Here is a 17,363-nt window from a genome sequence, read left to right on the forward strand (position 1 = left end):
CCAGAGGAGACTGGGGCAGAGAGAGGAGGCCAGCAGAGAGCCAGAGGAGACTGGGGCACAGAGAGGAGACTGGGGCAGAGAGAGGAGGCCAGCAGAGAGCCAGAGGAGACTGGGGCAGAGAGAGGAGGCTAGGAGAGAGCCAGAGGAGACTGAGGAAGAGAGAGGATGCCAGCAGAGAGCCAGAGGAGACTGGGGCAGAGAGAGGAGGCCAGCAGAGAGCCAGAGGAGACTGGGGCAGAGAGAGGAGGCAAGGAGAGAGCCAGAGGAGACTGGGGCAGAGAGAGGAGGCAAGGAGAGAGCCAGAGGAGACTGGTGCAGATAGAGGAGGCCAGCAGAGAGCCAGAGGAGACTTGGGCAGAGAGAGGAGGCAAGGAGAGAGCCACAGGAGACTGGGGCAGAGAGAGGAGGCAAGGAGAGAGCCAGAGGAGACTGAGGCAGAGAGAGGAGGCCAGCAGAGAGCCAGAGGAGACTGGGGCAGAGAGAGGAGGCCAGCAGAGAGCCAGAGGAGACTGGGGCAGAGAGAGGAGGCCAGCGGAGAGCCAGAGGAGACTGGGGCAGAGAGAGGAGGCCAGCAGAGAGCCAGAGGAGACTGGGGAAGAGAGAGGAGGCAAGGAAAGAGCCAGAGGAGACTGGGGCAGAGAGAGGAGGCCAGCAGAGAGCCAGAGAAGACTGGGGCAGAGAGAGGAGGCCAGCAGAGAGCCAGAGGAGACTGGGGCAGAGAGAGGAGGCCAGCAGAGAGCCAGAGGAGACTGGGGCAGAGAGAGGAGGCCAGCAGAGAGCCAGAGGAGACTGGGGCAGAGAGAGGAGGCAAGGAGAGAGCCAGAGGAGACTGGGGCAGAGAGAGGAGGCAAGGAGAGAGCCAGAGGAGACTGGTGCAGATAGAGGAGGCCAGCAGAGAGCCAGAGGAGACTTGGGCAGAGAGAGGAGGCAAGGAGAGAGCCACAGGAGACTGGGGCAGAGAGAGGAGGCAAGGAGAGAGCCAGAGGAGATTGGGGCAGAGAGAGGAGGCCAGCAGAAAGCCAGAGGAGACTGGGGCAGAGAGAGGAGGCCAGCAGAGAGCCAGAGGAGACTGGGGCAAAGAGAGGAGGCCAGCAGAGAGCCAGAGGAGACTGGGGCAGAGAGAGGAGGCCAGCAGAGAGCCAGAGGAGACTGGGGAAGAGAGAGGAGGCAAGGAAAGAGCCAGAGGAGACTGGGGCAGAGAGAGGAGGCCAGCAGAGAGCCAGAGGAGACTGGGGCAGAGAGAGGAGGCCAGCAGAGAGCCAGAGGAGACTGAAGCAGAGAGAGGAGGCCAGCAGAGAGCCAGAGGAGACTGGGGCAGAGAGAGGAGGCAAGGAGAGAGCCAGAGGAGACTGGGGCAGAGATAGGAGGCCAGCAGAGAGCCAGAGCAGACTGGGGCAGAGAAAGGAGGCTAGCAGAGAGCCAGAGGAGACTGGGGCAGAGAGAGGAGGCCAGCAGAGAGCCAGAGGAGACTGGGGCAGAGAGAGGAGGCCAGCAGAGAACCAGAGGAGACTGGGGCAGAGAGAGGAGGCCAGCAGAGAGCCAGAGGAGACTGGGGCAGAGAGAGGAGGCAAGGAAAGAACCAGAGGAGACTGGGGCAGAGAGAGGAGGCCAGCAGAGAGCCAGAGCAGACTGGGGCAGAGAGAGGAGGCCAGCAGAGAGCCAGAGGAGACTGGGGCAGAGAGAGGAGGCCAGCAGAGAGCCAGAGGAGACTGGGGCAGAGAGAGGAGGCCAGCAGAGAGCCAGAGGAGACTGGGGCAGAGAGAGGAGGCCAGCAGAGAGCCAGAGGAGACTGGGGCAGAGAGAGGAGGCCAGCAGAGAGCCAGAGGAGACTGGAGCAGAGAGAGAAGGCCAGCAGAGAGCCAGAGGAGACTGGGGCAGAGAGAGGAGGCAAGGAGAGAGCCAGAGGAGGCCAGCAGAGAGCCAGAGGAGACTAAGGCAGAGAGAGGAGGCCAGCAGAGAGCCAGGGGAGACTGGGGCAGACAGAGGAGGCAAGGAGAGAGCCAGAGGAGACTGGGGAAGAGAGAGGAGGCCAGCAGAGAGCCAGAGGAGACTGGGGCAGAGAGAGGAGGCCAGCAGAGAGCCAGAGGAGACTGGGGCAGAGAGAGGAGGCCAGCAGAGAGCAAGAGGAGACTGGGGCAGAGAGAGAAGGCCAGCAGAGAGCCAGAGGAGACTGGGGAAGAGAGAGGAGGCAAAGAAAGAGCCAGAGGAGACTGGGGCAGAGAGAGGAGGCCAGCAGAGAGCCAGAGGAGACTGGGGCAGAGAGAGGAGGCAAGGAGAGAGCCAGAGGAGACTGGGGCAGAGAGAGGAGGCCAGCAGAGAGCCAGAGGAGACTGGGGCAGAGAGAGAAGGCCAGCAGAGAGCCAGAGGAGACTGGGGCAGAGAGAGGAGGCAAGGAGAGAGCCAGAGGAGACTGGGGCAGAGAGAGGAGGCCAGCAGAGAGCCAGAGGAGACTGGGGCACAGAGAGGAGACTGGGGCAGAGAGAGGAGGCCAGCAGAGAGCCAGAGGAGACTGGGGCAGAGAGAGGAGGCTAGGAGAGAGCCAGAGGAGACTGAGGAAGAGAGAGGATGCCAGCAGAGAGCCAGAGGAGACTGGGGCAGAGAGAGGAGGCCAGCAGAGAGCCAGAGGAGACTGGGGCAGAGAGAGGAGGCAAGGAGAGAGCCAGAGGAGACTGGGGCAGAGAGAGGAGGCAAGGAGAGAGCCAGAGGAGACTGGTGCAGATAGAGGAGGCCAGCAGAGAGCCAGAGGAGACTTGGGCAGAGAGAGGAGGCAAGGAGAGAGCCACAGGAGACTGGGGCAGAGAGAGGAGGCAAGGAGAGAGCCAGAGGAGACTGAGGCAGAGAGAGGAGGCCAGCAGAGAGCCAGAGGAGACTGGGGCAGAGAGAGGAGGCCAGCAGAGAGCCAGAGGAGACTGGGGCAGAGAGAGGAGGCCAGCGGAGAGCCAGAGGAGACTGGGGCAGAGAGAGGAGGCCAGCAGAGAGCCAGAGGAGACTGGGGAAGAGAGAGGAGGCAAGGAAAGAGCCAGAGGAGACTGGGGCAGAGAGAGGAGGCCAGCAGAGAGCCAGAGAAGACTGGGGCAGAGAGAGGAGGCCAGCAGAGAGCCAGAGGAGACTGGGGCAGAGAGAGGAGGCCAGCAGAGAGCCAGAGGAGACTGGGGCAGAGAGAGGAGGCCAGCAGAGAGCCAGAGGAGACTGGGGCAGAGAGAGGAGGCAAGGAGAGAGCCAGAGGAGACTGGGGCAGAGAGAGGAGGCAAGGAGAGAGCCAGAGGAGACTGGTGCAGATAGAGGAGGCCAGCAGAGAGCCAGAGGAGACTTGGGCAGAGAGAGGAGGCAAGGAGAGAGCCACAGGAGACTGGGGCAGAGAGAGGAGGCAAGGAGAGAGCCAGAGGAGATTGGGGCAGAGAGAGGAGGCCAGCAGAAAGCCAGAGGAGACTGGGGCAGAGAGAGGAGGCCAGCAGAGAGCCAGAGGAGACTGGGGCAAAGAGAGGAGGCCAGCAGAGAGCCAGAGGAGACTGGGGCAGAGAGAGGAGGCCAGCAGAGAGCCAGAGGAGACTGGGGAAGAGAGAGGAGGCAAGGAAAGAGCCAGAGGAGACTGGGGCAGAGAGAGGAGGCCAGCAGAGAGCCAGAGGAGACTGGGGCAGAGAGAGGAGGCCAGCAGAGAGCCAGAGGAGACTGAAGCAGAGAGAGGAGGCCAGCAGAGAGCCAGAGGAGACTGGGGCAGAGAGAGGAGGCAAGGAGAGAGCCAGAGGAGACTGGGGCAGAGATAGGAGGCCAGCAGAGAGCCAGAGCAGACTGGGGCAGAGAAAGGAGGCTAGCAGAGAGCCAGAGGAGACTGGGGCAGAGAGAGGAGGCCAGCAGAGAGCCAGAGGAGACTGGGGCAGAGAGAGGAGGCCAGCAGAGAACCAGAGGAGACTGGGGCAGAGAGAGGAGGCCAGCAGAGAGCCAGAGGAGACTGGGGCAGAGAGAGGAGGCAAGGAAAGAACCAGAGGAGACTGGGGCAGAGAGAGGAGGCCAGCAGAGAGCCAGAGCAGACTGGGGCAGAGAGAGGAGGCCAGCAGAGAGCCAGAGGAGACTGGGGCAGAGAGAGGAGGCCAGCAGAGAGCCAGAGGAGACTGGGGCAGAGAGAGGAGGCCAGCAGAGAGCCAGAGGAGACTGGGGCAGAGAGAGGAGGCCAGCAGAGAGCCAGAGGAGACTGGGGCAGAGAGAGGAGGCCAGCAGAGAGCCAGAGGAGACTGGAGCAGAGAGAGAAGGCCAGCAGAGAGCCAGAGGAGACTGGGGCAGAGAGAGGAGGCAAGGAGAGAGCCAGAGGAGGCCAGCAGAGAGCCAGAGGAGACTAAGGCAGAGAGAGGAGGCCAGCAGAGAGCCAGGGGAGACTGGGGCAGACAGAGGAGGCAAGGAGAGAGCCAGAGGAGACTGGGGCAGAGAGAGGAGGCCAGCAGAGAGCCAGAGGAGACTGGGGCAGAGAGAGGAGGCAAGGAGAGAGCCAGAGAAGAATGGGGCAGAGAGAGGAGGCCAGCAGAGAGCCAGAGGAGACTGGGGCAGAGAGAGGAGGCCAGCAGAGAGCCAGAGGAGACTGGGGCAGAGAGAGGAGGCAAGGAGAGAGCCAGAGGAGACTGGAGCAGAGAGAGGAGGCAAGGAGAGAGCCAGAGGAAACTGGGGCAGAGAGAGGAGGCAAGGAGAGAGCCAGAGGAGACTGGGGCAGAGAGAGGAGGCAAGGAGAGAGCCAGAGGAGACTGGGGCAGAGAGAGGAGGCAAGGAGAGAGCCAGAGGAGACTGGGGCAGAGAGAGGAGACAAGGCGAGAGCCAGAGGAGACTGGGGCAGAGAGAGGAGGCAAGGAGAGAGCCAGAGGAGACTGGGGCAGAGAGAGGAGGCCAGCAGAGAGCCAGAGGAGACTGGGGCAGAGAGAGGAGGCAAGGAGAGAGCCAGAGGAGACTGGGGCAGAGAGAGGAGGCAAGGAGAGAGCCAGAGGAGACTGGGGCAGAGAGAGGAGGCAAGGAGAGAGCCAGAGGAGACTGGGGCAGAGAGAGGAGGCCAGCAGAGAGCCAGAGGAGACTGGGGCAGAGAGAGGAGGCCAGCAGAGAGCCAGAGGAGACTGGGGAAGAGAGAGGAGGCCAACAGAGAGCCAGAGGAGACTGGGGAAGAGAGAGGAGGCCAGCAGAGAGCCAGAGGAGACTGGGGCAGAGAGAGGAGGCCAGCAGAGAGCCAGAGGAGACTGGGGCAGAGAGAGGAGGCCAGCAGAGAGCAAGAGGAGACTGGGGCAGAGAGAGAAGGCCAGCAGAGAGCCAGAGGAGACTGGGGAAGAGAGAGGAGGCAAAGAAAGAGCCAGAGGAGACTGGGGCAGAGAGAGGAGGCCAGCAGAGAGCCAGAGGAGACTGGGGCAGAGAGAGGAGGCAAGGAGAGAGCCAGAGGAGACTGGGGCAGAGAGAGGAGGCCAGCAGAGAGCCAGAGGAGACTGGGGCAGAGAGAGAAGGCCAGCAGAGAGCCAGAGGAGACTGGGGCAGAGAGAGGAGGCAAGGAGAGAGCCAGAGGAGACTGGGGCAGAGAGAGGAGGCCAGCAGAGAGCCAGAGGAGACTGGGGCACAGAGAGGAGACTGGGGCAGAGAGAGGAGGCCAGCAGAGAGCCAGAGGAGACTGGGGCAGAGAGAGGAGGCTAGGAGAGAGCCAGAGGAGACTGAGGAAGAGAGAGGATGCCAGCAGAGAGCCAGAGGAGACTGGGGCAGAGAGAGGAGGCCAGCAGAGAGCCAGAGGAGACTGGGGCAGAGAGAGGAGGCAAGGAGAGAGCCAGAGGAGACTGGGGCAGAGAGAGGAGGCAAGGAGAGAGCCAGAGGAGACTGGTGCAGATAGAGGAGGCCAGCAGAGAGCCAGAGGAGACTTGGGCAGAGAGAGGAGGCAAGGAGAGAGCCACAGGAGACTGGGGCAGAGAGAGGAGGCAAGGAGAGAGCCAGAGGAGACTGGGGCAGAGAGAGGAGGCCAGCAGAGAGCCAGAGGAAACAAAAGAAGAGAGAGGAGGCCAGCAGAGAGCCAGAGGAGACTGGGGCAGAGAGAGGAGGCCAGCAGAGAGCCAGAGGAGACTGGGGCAGAGAGAGGAGGCCAGCAGAGAGCCAGAGGAGACTGGGGAAGAGAGAGGAGGCAAGGAAAGAGCCAGAGGAGACTGGGGCAGAGAGAGGAGGCCAGCAGAGAGCCAGAGGAGACTGGGGCAGAGAGAGGGGGCCAGCAGAGAGCCAGAGGAGACTGGGGCAGAGAGAGGAGGCCAGCAGAGAGCCAGAGGAGACTGGGGCAGAGAGAGGAGGCCAGCAGAGAGCCAGAGGAGACTGGGGAAGAGAGAGGAGGCAAGGAAAGAGCCAGAGGAGACTGGGGCAGAGAGAGGAGGCCAGCAGAGAGCCAGAGGAGACTGGGGCAGAGAGAGGAGGCAAGGAGAGAGCCAGAGGAGACTGGGGCAGAGAGAGGAGGCAAGGAGAGAGCCAGAGGAGACTGGGGCAGAGAGAGGAGGCAAGGAGAGAGCCAGAGGAGACTGGGGCAGAGATAGGAGGCCAGCAGAGAGCCAGAGCAGACTGGGGCAGAGAGAGGAGGCCAGCAGAGAGCCAGAGGAGACTGGGGCAGAGAGAGGAGGCCAGCAGAGAGCCAGAGGAGACTGGGGCAGAGAGAGGAGGCCAGCAGAGAGCCAGAGGAGACTGGGGCAGAGAGAGGAGGCCAGCAGAGAGCCAGAGGAGACTGGGGAAGAGAGAGGAGGCAAGGAAAGAACCAGAGGAGACTGGGGCAGAGAGAGGAGGCCAGAAGAGAGCCAGAGCAGACTGGGGCAGAGAGAGGAGGCCAGCAGAGAGCCAGAGGAGACTGGGGCAGAGAGAGGAGGCCAGCAGAGAGCCAGAGGAGACTGGGGCAGATAGAGGAGGCCAGCAGAGAGCCAGAGGAGACTGGGGCAGAGAGAGGAGGCCAGCAGAGAGCCAGAGGAGACTGGGGAAGAGAGAGGAGGCAAGGAAAGAACTAGAGGAGACTGGGGCAGAGAGAGGAGGCCAGCAGAGAGCCAGAGGAGACTGGGGAAGAGAGAGGAGGCAAGGAATGAGCCAGAGGAGACTGGGGCAGAGAGAGGAGGCCAGCAGAGAGCCAGAAGAGACTGGGGCAGAGAGAGGAGGCAAGGAGAGAGCCAGAGGAGACTGGGGCAGAGAGAGGAGGCCAGCAGAGAGCCAGAGGAGACTGGGGCAGAGAGAGAAGGCCAGCAGAGAGCCAGAAGAGACTGGGGCAGAGAGAGGAGGCAAGGAGAGAGCCAGAGGAGACTGGGGCAGAGAGAGGAGGCCAGCAGAGAGCCAGAGGAGACTGGGGCAGAGAGAGGAGTCCAGCAGAGAGCCAGAGGAGACTGGCGTAGAGAGAGGAGGCAGGGAGAGAGCCAGAGGAGACTGGGGCAGAGAGAGGAGGCCAGCAGAGAGCCAGAGGAGACTGGGGCAGAGAGAGGAGGCCAGCAGAGAGCCAGAGGAGACTGGGGCAGAGAGAGGAGGCCAGCAGAGAGCCAGAGGAGACTGGGGCAGAGAGAGGAGGCCAGCAGAGAGCCAGAGGAGACTGGGGAAGAGAGAGGAGGCAAGGAAAGAGCCAGAGGAGACTGGGGCAGAGAGAGGAGGCCAGCAGAGAGCCAGAGGAGACTGGGGCAGAGAGAGGAGGCCAGCAGAGAGCCAGAGGAGACTGGGGCAGAGAGAGGAGGCCAGCAGAGAGCCAGAGGAGACTGGGGCAGAGAGAGGAGGCCAGCAGAGAGCCAGAGGAGACTGGGGAAGAGAGAGGAGGCAAGGAAAGAGCCAGAGGAGACTGGGGCAGAGAGAGGAGGCCAGCAGAGAGCCAGAGGAGACTGGGGCAGAGAGAGGAGGCAAGGAGAGAGCCAGAGGAGACTGGGGCAGAGAGAGGAGGCAAGGAGAGAGCCAGAGGAGACTGGGGCAGAGAGAGGAGGCAAGGAGAGAGCCAGAGGAGACTGGGGCAGAGATAGGAGGCCAGCAGAGAGCCAGAGCACACTGGGGCAGAGAGAGGAGGCCAGCAGAGAGCCAGAGGAGACTGGGGCAGAGAGAGGAGGCCAGCAGAGAGCCAGAGGAGACTGGGGCAGAGAGAGGAGGCCAGCAGAGAGCCAGAGGAGACTGGGGCAGAGAGAGGATGCCAGCAGAGAGCCAGAGGAGACTGGGGAAGAGAGAGGAGGCAAGGAAAGAACCAGAGGAGACTGGGGCAGAGAGAGGAGGCCAGAAGAGAGCCAGAGCAGACTGGGGCAGAGAGAGGAGGCCAGCAGAGAGCCAGAGGAGACTGGGGCAGAGAGAGGAGGCCAGCAGAGAGCCAGAGGAGACTGGGGCAGAGAGAGGAGGCCAGCAGAGAGCCAGAGGAGACTGGGGCAGAGAGAGGAGGCCAGCAGAGAGCCAGAGGAGACTGGGGCAGAGAGAGGAGGCCAGCAGAGAGCCAGAGGAGACTGGGGCAGAGAGAGGAGGCCAGCAGAGAGCCAGAGGAGACTGGGGAAGAGAGAGGAGGCAAGGAAAGAACCAGAGGAGACTGGGGCAGAGACAGGAGGCCAGAAGAGAGCCAGAGCAGACTGGGGCAGAGAGAGGAGGCCAGCAGAGAGCCAGAGGAGACTGGGGCAGAGAGAGGAGGCCAGCAGAGAGCCAGAGGAGACTGGGGCAGAGAGAGGAGGCCAGCAGAGAGCCAGAGGAGACTGGGGCAGAGAGAGGAGGCCAGCAGAGAGCCAGAGGAGACTGGGGAAGAGAGAGGAGGCAAGGAAAGAACCAGAGGAGACTGGGGCAGAGAGAGGAGGCCAGCAGAGAGCCAGAGGAGACTGGGGAAGAGAGAGGAGGCAAGGAAAGAGCCAGAGGAGACTGGGGCAGAGAGAGGAGGCCAGCAGAGAGCCAGAAGAGACTGGGGCAGAGAGAGGAGGCAAGGAGAGAGCCAGAGGAGACTGGGGCAGAGAGAGGAGGCCAGCAGAGAGCCAGAGGAGACTGGGGCAGAGAGAGAAGGCCAGCAGAGAGCCAGAGGAGACTGGGGCAGAGAGAGGAGGCAAGGAGAGAGCCAGAGGAGACTGGGGCAGAGAGAGGAGGCCAGCAGAGAGCCAGAGGAGACTGGGGCAGAGAGAGGAGTCCAGCAGAGAGCCAGAGGAGACTGGGGTAGAGAGAGGAGGCAGGGAGAGAGCCAGAGGAGACTGGGGCAGAGAGAGGAGGCCAGAAGAGAGCCAGAGGAGACTGGGGCAGAGAGAGGAGGCCAGCAGAGAGCCAGAGGAGACTGGGGCAGAGAGAGGAGGCCAGCAGAGAGCCAGAGGAGACTGGGGCAGAGAGAGGAGGCCAGCAGAGAGCCAGAGGAGACTGGGGCAGAGAGAGGAGGCCAGCAGAGAGCAAGAGGAGACTGGGGCAGAGAGAGGAGGCCAGCAGAGAGCCAGAGGAGACTGGGGCACAGAGAGGAGACTGGGGCAGAGAGAGGAGGCCAGCAGAGAGCCAGAGGAGACTGGGGCAGAGAGAGGAGGCCAGCAGAGAGCCAGAGGAGACTGGGGCAGAGAGAGGAGGCCAGCAGAGAGCCAGAGGAGGCTGGGGCAGAGAGAGGAGGCCAGCAGAGAGCCAGAGGAGACTGGGGCAGAGAGAGGAGGCGAGCAGAGAGCCAGAGGAGACTGGGGCAGAGAGAGGAGGCCAGCAGAGAGCCAGAGGAGACTGGGGCAGAGAGAGGAGGCCAGCAGAGAGCCAGAGGAGACTGGGGCAGAGAGAGGAGGCCAGCAGAGAGCCAGAGGAGACTGGGGCAGAGAGAGGAGGCCAGCAGAGAGCCAGAGGAGACTGGGGCAGAGAGAGGAGGCCAGCAGAGAGCCAGAGGAGACTGGGGCAGAGAGAGGAGGCCAGCAGAGAGCCAGAAGAGACTGGGGCAGAGAGAGGAGGCAAGGAGAGAGCCAGAGGAGACTGGGGCAGAGAGAGGAGGCAAGGAGAAAGCCAGAGGAGACTGGGGCAGAGAGAGGAGGCAAGGAGAGAGTCAGAGGAGACTGGAGCAGAGAGAGGAGGCAGGGAGAGAGCCAGCGGAGACTGGGGCAGAGAGAGGAGGCAGGGAGAGAGCCAGAGGAGACTGGGGCAGAGAGAGGAGGCAGGGAGAGAGCCAGAGGAGACTGGGGCAGAGAGAGGAGGCCAGCAGAGAGCCAGAGGAGACTGGGGCAGAGAGAGGAGGCAGGGAGAGAGCCAGAGGAGACTGGGGCAGAGAGAGGAGGCAGGGAGAGAGCCAGAGGAGACTGGGGCAGAGAAAGGAGGCAAGGAGAGAGCCAGAGGAGACTGGGGCAAAGAGAGGAGGCAGGGAGAGAGCCAGAGGAGACTGGGGCAGAGAGAGGAGGCAGGGAGAGAGCCAGAGGAGACTGGGGCAGAGAAAGGAGGCAAGGAGATAGCCAGAGGAGACTGGGGCAGAGAGAGGAGGCAGGGAGAGAGCCAGAGGAGACTGGGGCAGAGAGAGGAGGCAGGGAGAGAGCCAGAGGAGACTGGGGCAGAGAGAGGAGGCAAGGAGAGAGCCAGAGGAGACTGGGGCAGAGAGAGGAGGCCAGCAGAGAGTTAGAGGAGACTGGGGCAGAGATAGGAGGCAAGGAGAGAGCCAGAGGAGACTGGGGCAGAGAGGGGAGGCAAGGAGAGAGCCAGAGGAGACTGGGGCAGAGAGAGGAGGCAAGGAGAGAGCCAGAGGAGACTGGGGCAGAGAGAGGAGGCCAGCAGAGAGCCAGAGGAGACTGGGGCAGAGAGAGGAGGCAAGGAGAGAGCCAGAGGAGTTTGGGGCAGAGAGACGAGGCAAGGAGAGAGCCAGAGGAGACTGGGGCAGAGAGAGGAGGCCAGCAGAGAGCCAGAGGAGACTGGGGCAGAGAGAGGAGGCAAGGAGAGAGCCAGAGGAGACTGGGGCAGAGAGAGGAGGCAAGGAGACAGCCAGAGGAGACTGGGGCAGAGAGAGGAGGCAAGGAGAGAGCCAGAGGAGACTGGGGCAGAGAGAGGAGGCCAGCAGAGAGCCAGAGGAGACTGGGGCAGAGAGAGGAGGCCAGCAGAGAGCCAGAGGAGACTGGGGCAGAGAGAGGAGGCCAGCAGAGAGCCAGAGGAGACTGGGGCAGAGAGAGGAGGCCAGCAGAGAGCCAGAGGAGACTGGGGCAGAGAGAGGAGGCCAGCAGAGAGCCAGAGGAGACTGGGGAAGAGAGAGGAGGCCATCAGAGAGCCAGAGGAGACTGGGGCAGAGAGAGGAGGCCAGCAGAGAGCCAGAGGAGACTGGGGAAGAGAGAGGAGGCCAGCAGAGAGCCAGAGCAGACTGGGGCAGAGAGAGGAGGCCAGCAGAGAGCCAGAGGAGACTGGGGCAGAGAGAGGAGGCCAGCAGAGAGCCAGAGGAGACTGGGGCAGAGAGAGGAGGCAAGGAGAGAGCCAGAGGAGACTGGGGCAGAGAGAGGAGGCCAGCAGAGAGCCAGAGGAGACTGGGGCAGAGAGAGGAGGCCAGCAGAGAGCCAGAGGAGACTGGGGCAGAGAGAGGAGGCAAGGAGAGAGCCAGAGGAGACTGGGGCAGAGAGAGGAGGCAAGGAGAGAGCCAGATGAGACTGGGGCAGAGAGAGGAGACAAGGAGAGAGCCAGAGGAGACTGGGGCAGAGAGAGGAGGCAAGGAGAGAGCCAGAGGAGACTGGGGCAGAGAGAGGAGGCCAGCAGAGAGCCAGAGGAGACTGGGGCAGAGAGAGGAGGCAAGGAGAGAGCCAGAGGAGACTGGGACAGAGAGAGGAGGCAAGGAGAGAGCCAGAGGAGACTGGGGCAGAGAGAGGAGGCAAGGAGAGAGCCAGAGGAGACTGGGGCAGAGAGAGGAGGCTAGCAGAGAGCCAGAGGAGACTGGGGCAGAGAGAGGAGGCCAGCAGAGAGCCAGAGGAGACTGGGGCAGAGAGAGGAGGCGAACAGAGAGCCAGAGGAGACTGGGGAAGAGAGAGGAGGCCAGCAGAGAGCCAGAGGAGACTGGGGCAGAGAGAGGAGGCCAGCAGAGAGCCAGAGGGGACTGGGGCAGAGAGAGGAGGCCAGCAGAGAGCAAGAAGAGACTGGGGCAGAGAGAGAAGGCCAGCAGAGAGCCAGAGGAGACTGGGGAAGAGAGAGGAGGCAAGGAAAGAGCCAGAGGAGACTGGGGCAGAGAGAGGAGGCCAGCAGAGAGCCAGAGGAGACTGGGGCAGAGAGAGGAGGCAAGGAGAGAGCCAGAGGAGACTGGGGCAGAGAGAGGAGGCCAGCAGAGAGCCAGAGGAGACTGGGGCAGAGAGAGAAGGCCAGCAGAGAGCCAGAGGAGACTGGGGCAGAGAGAGGAGGCAAGGACAGAGCCAGAAGAGACTGGGGCAGAGAGAGGAGGCCAGCAGAGAGCCAGAGGAGACTGGGGCACAGAGAGGAGACTGGGGCAGAGAGAGGACGCCAGCAGAGAGCCAGAGGAGACTGGGGCAGAGAGAGGAGGCTAGGAGAGAGCCAGAGGAGACTGAGGCAGAGAGAGGATGCCAGCAGAGAGCCAGAGGAGACTGGGGCAGAGAGAGGAGGCCAGCAGAGAGCCAGAGGAGACTGGGGCAGAGAGAGGAGGCAAGGAGAGAGCCAGAGGAGACTGGGGCAGAGAGAGGAGGCAAGGAGAGAGCCAGAGGAGACTGGTGCAGATAGAGGAGGCCAGCAGAGAGCCAGAGGAGACTTGGGCAGAGAGAGGAGGCAAGGAGAGAGCCACAGGAGACTGGGGCAGAGAGAGGAGGCAAGGAGAGAGCCAGAGGAGACTGGGGCAGAGAGAGGAGGCCAGCAGAAAGCCAGAGGAGACTGGGGCAGAGAGAGGAGGCCAGCAGAGAGCCAGAGGAGACTGGGGCAGAGAGAGGAGGCCAGCAGAGAGCCAGAGGAGACTGGGGCAGAGAGAGGAGGCCAGCAGAGAGCCAGAGGAGACTGGGGAAGAGAGAGGAGGCAAGGAAAGACCCAAAGGAGACTGGGGCAGAGAGAGGAGGCCAGCAGAGAGCCAGAGGAGACTGGGGCAGAGAGAGGAGGCCAGCAGAGAGCCAGAGGAGACTGGGGCAGAGAGAGGAGGCCAGCAGAGAGCCAGAGGAGACTGGGGCAGAGAGAGGAGGCCAGCAGAGAGCCAGAGGAGACTGGGGAAGAGAGAGGAGGCAAGGAAAGAGCCAGAGGAGACTGGGGCAGAGAGAGGAGGCCAGCAGAGAGCCAGAGGAGACAGGGGCAGAGAGAGGAGGCAAGGAGAGAGCCAGAGGAGACTGGGGCAGAGAGAGGAGGCAAGGAGAGAGCCAGAGGAGACTGGGGCAGAAAGAGGAGGCAAGGAGAGAGCCAGAGGAGACTGGGGCAGAGATAGGAGGCCAGCAGAGAGCCAGAGCAGACTGGGGCAGAGAGAGGAGGCCAGCAGAGAGCCAGAGGAGACTGGGGCAGAGAGAGGAGGCCAGCAGAGAGCCAGAGGAGACTGGGGCAGAGAGAGGAGGCCAGCAGAGAACCAGAGGAGACTGGGGCAGAGAGAGGAGGCCAGCAGAGAGCCAGAGGAGACTGGGGAAGAGAGAGGAGGCAAGGAAAGAACCAGAGGAGACTGGGGCAGAGAGAGGAGGCCAGCAGAGAGCCAGAGCAGACTGGGGCAGAGAGAGGAGGCCAGCAGAGAGCCAGAGGAGACTGGGGCAGAGAGAGGAGGCCAGCAGAGAGCCAGAAGAGACTGGGGCAGAGAGAGGAGGCCAGCAGAGAGCCAGAGGAGACTGGGGCAGAGAGAGGAGGCCAGCAGAGAGCCAGAGGAGACTGGGGCAGAGAGAGGAGGCCAGCAGAGAGCCAGAGGAGACTGGAGCAGAGAGAGAAGGCCAGCAGAGAGCCAGAGGAGACTGGGGCAGAGAGAGGAGGCAAGTAGAGAGCCAGAGGAGGCCAGCAGAGAGCCAGAGGAGACTAAGGCAGTGAGAGGAGGCCAGCAGAGAGCCAGGGGAGACTGGGGCAGAGAGAGGAGGCAAGGAGAGAGCCAGAGGAGACTGGGGCAGAGAGAGGAGGCCAGCAGAGAGCCAGAGGAGACTGGGGCAGAGAGAGGAGGCAAGGAGAGAGCCAGAGAAGACTGGGGCAGAGAGAGGAGGCCAGCAGAGAGCCAGAGGAGACTGGGGCAGAGAGAGGAGGCCAGCAGAGAGCCAGAGGAGACTGGGGCAGAGAGAGGAGGCAAGGAGAGAGCCAGAGGAGACTGGAGCAGAGAGAGGAGGCAAGGAGAGAGCCAGAGGAAACTGGGGCAGAGAGAGGAGGCAAGGAGAGAGCCAGAGGAGACTGGGGCAGAGAGAGGAGGCAAGGAGAGAGCCAGAGGAGACTGGGGCAGAGAGAGGAGGCAAGGAGAGAGCCAGAGGAGACTGGGGCAGAGAGAGGAGACAAGGCGAGAGCCAGAGGAGACTGGGGCAGAGAGAGGAGGCAAGGAGAGAGCCAGAGGAGACTGGGGCAGAGAGAGGAGGCCAGCAGAGAGCCAGAGGAGACTGGGGCAGAGAGAGGAGGCAAGGAGAGAGCCAGAGGAGACTGGGGCAGAGAGAGGAGGCAAGGAGAGAGCCAGAGGAGACTGGGGCAGAGAGAGGAGGCAAGGAGAGAGCCAGAGGAGACTGGGGCAGAGAGAGGAGGCCAGCAGAGAGCCAGAGGAGACTGGGGCAGAGAGAGGAGGCCAGCAGAGAGCCAGAGGAGACTGGGGCAGAGAGAGGAGGCCAACAGAGAGCCAGAGGAGACTGGGGAAGAGAGAGGAGGCCAGCAGAGAGCCAGAGGAGACTGGGGCAGAGAGAGGAGGCCAGCAGAGAGCCAGAGGAGACTGGGGCAGAGAGAGGAGGCCAGCAGAGAGCAAGAGGAGACTGGGGCAGAGAGAGAAGGCCAGCAGAGAGCCAGAGGAGACTGGGGAAGAGAGAGGAGGCAAAGAAAGAGCCAGAGGAGACTGGGGCAGAGAGAGGAGGCCAGCAGAGAGCCAGAGGAGACTGGGGCAGAGAGAGGAGGCAAGGAGAGAGCCAGAGGAGACTGGGGCAGAGAGAGGAGGCCAGCAGAGAGCCAGAGGAGACTGGGGCAGAGAGAGAAAGCCAGCAGAGAGCCAGAGGAGACTGGGGCAGAGAGAGGAGGCAAGGAGAGAGCCAGAGGAGACTGGGGCAGAGAGAGGAGGCCAGCAGAGAGCCAGAGGAGACTGGGGCACAGAGAGGAGACTGGGGCAGAGAGAGGAGGCCAGCAGAGATCCAGAGGAGACTGGGGCAGAGAGAGGAGGCTAGGAGAGAGCCAGAGGAGACTGAGGCAGAGAGAGGATGCCAGCAGAGAGCCAGAGGAGACTGGGGCAGAGAGAGGAGGCCAGCAGAGAGCCAGAGGAGACTGGGGCAGAGAGAGGAGGCAAGGAGAGAGCCAGAGGAGACTGGGGCAGAGAGAGGAGGCAAGGAGAGAGCCAGAGGAGACTGGTGCAGATAGAGGAGGCCAGCAGAGAGCCAGAGGAGACTTGGGCAGAGAGAGGAGGCAAGGAGAGAGCCAAAGGAGACTGGGGCAGAGAGAGGAGGCAAGGAGAGAGCCAGAGGAGACTGGGGCAGAGAGAGGAGGCCAGCAGAGAGCCAGAGGAGACTGGGGCAGAGAGAGGAGGCCAGCAGAGAGCCAGAGGAGACTGGGGCAGAGAGAGGAGGCCAGCAGAGAGCCAGAGGAGACTGGGGCAGAGAGAGGAGGCCAGCAGAGAGCCAGAGGAGACTGGGGCAGAGAGAGGAGGCCAGCAGAGAGCCAGAGGAGACTGGGGCAGAGAGAGGAGGCAAGGAGAGAGCCAGAGGAGACTGGGGCAGAGAGAGGAGGCAAGGAGAGAGCCAGAGAAGACTGGGGCAGAGAGAGGAGGCAAGGAGAGAGCCAGAGAAGACTGGGGCAGAGAGAGGAGGCCAGCAGAGAGCCAGAGGAGACTGGGGCAGAGAGAGGAGGCCAGCAGAGAGCCAGAGGAGACTGGGGCAGAGAGAGGAGGCAAGGAGAGAGCCAGAGGAGACTGGAGCAGAGAGAGGAGGCAAGGAGAGAGCCAGAGGAAACTGGGGCAGAGAGAGGAGGCAAGGAGAGAGCCAGAGGAGACTGGGGCAGAGAGAGGAGGCAAGGAGAGAGCCAGAGGAGACTGGGGCAGAGAGAGGAGGCAAGGAGAGAGCCAGAGGAGACTGGGGCAGAGAGAGGAGACAAGGCGAGAGCCAGAGGAGACTGGGGCAGAGAGAGGAGGCAAGGAGAGAGCCAGAGGAGACTGGGGCAGAGAGAGGAGGCCAGCAGAGAGCCAGAGGAGACTGGGGCAGAGAGAGGAGGCAAGGAGAGAGCCAGAGGAGACTGTGGCAGAGAGAGGAGGCAAGGAGAGAGCCAGAGGAGACTGGGGCAGAGAGAGGAGGCAAGGAGAGAGCCAGAGGAGACTGGGGCAGAGAGAGGAGGCCAGCAGAGAGCCAGAGGAGACTGGGGCAGAGAGAGGAGGCCAGCAGAGAGCCAGAGGAGACTGGGGCAGAGAGAGGAGGCCAACAGAGAGCCAGAGGAGACTGGGGAAGAGAGAGGAGGCCAGCAGAGAGCCAGAGGAGACTGGGGCAGAGAGAGGAGGCCAGCAGAGAGCCAGAGGAGACTGGGGCAGAGAGAGGAGGCCAGCAGAGAGCAAGAGGAGACTGGGGCAGAGAGAGAAGGCCAGCAGAGAGCCAGAGGAGACTGGGGAAGAGAGAGGAGGCAAAGAAAGAGCCAGAGGAGACTGGGGCAGAGAGAGGAGGCCAGCAGAGAGCCAGAGGAGACTGGGGCAGAGAGAGGAGGCAAGGAGAGAGCCAGAGGAGACTGGGGCAGAGAGAGGAGGCCAGCAGAGAGCCAGAGGAGACTGGGGCAGAGAGAGAAAGCCAGCAGAGAGCCAGAGGAGACTGGGGCAGAGAGAGGAGGCAAGGAGAGAGCCAGAGGAGACTGGGGCAGAGAGAGGAGGCCAGCAGAGAGCCAGAGGAGACTGGGGCACAGAGAGGAGACTGGGGCAGAGAGAGGAGGCCAGCAGAGATCCAGAGGAGACTGGGGCAGAGAGAGGAGGCTAGGAGAGAGCCAGCGGAGACTGAGGCAGAGAGAGGATGCCAGCAGAGAGCCAGAGGAGACTGGGGCAGAGAGAGGAGGCCAGCAGAGAGCCAGAGGAGACTGGGGCAGAGAGAGGAGGCAAGGAGAGAGCCAGAGGAGACTGGGGCAGAGAGAGGAGGCAAGGAGAGAGCCAGAGGAGACTGGTGCAGATAGAGGAGGCCAGCAGAGAGCCAGAGGAGACTTGGGCAGAGAGAGGAGGCAAGGAGAGAGCCAAAGGAGACTGGGGCAGAGAGAGGAGGCAAGGAGAGAGCCAGAGGAGACTGGGGCAGAGAGAGGAGGCCAGCAGAGAGCCAGAGGAGACTGGGGCAGAGAGAGGAGGCCAGCAGAGAGCCAGAGGAGACTGGGGCAGAGAGAGGAGGCCAGCAGAGAGCCAGAGG

Source organism: Anomaloglossus baeobatrachus, chromosome 5 (assembly GCF_048569485.1).
Source record: "Anomaloglossus baeobatrachus isolate aAnoBae1 chromosome 5, aAnoBae1.hap1, whole genome shotgun sequence".
Taxonomy (NCBI): Eukaryota; Metazoa; Chordata; class Amphibia; order Anura; family Aromobatidae; genus Anomaloglossus; species Anomaloglossus baeobatrachus.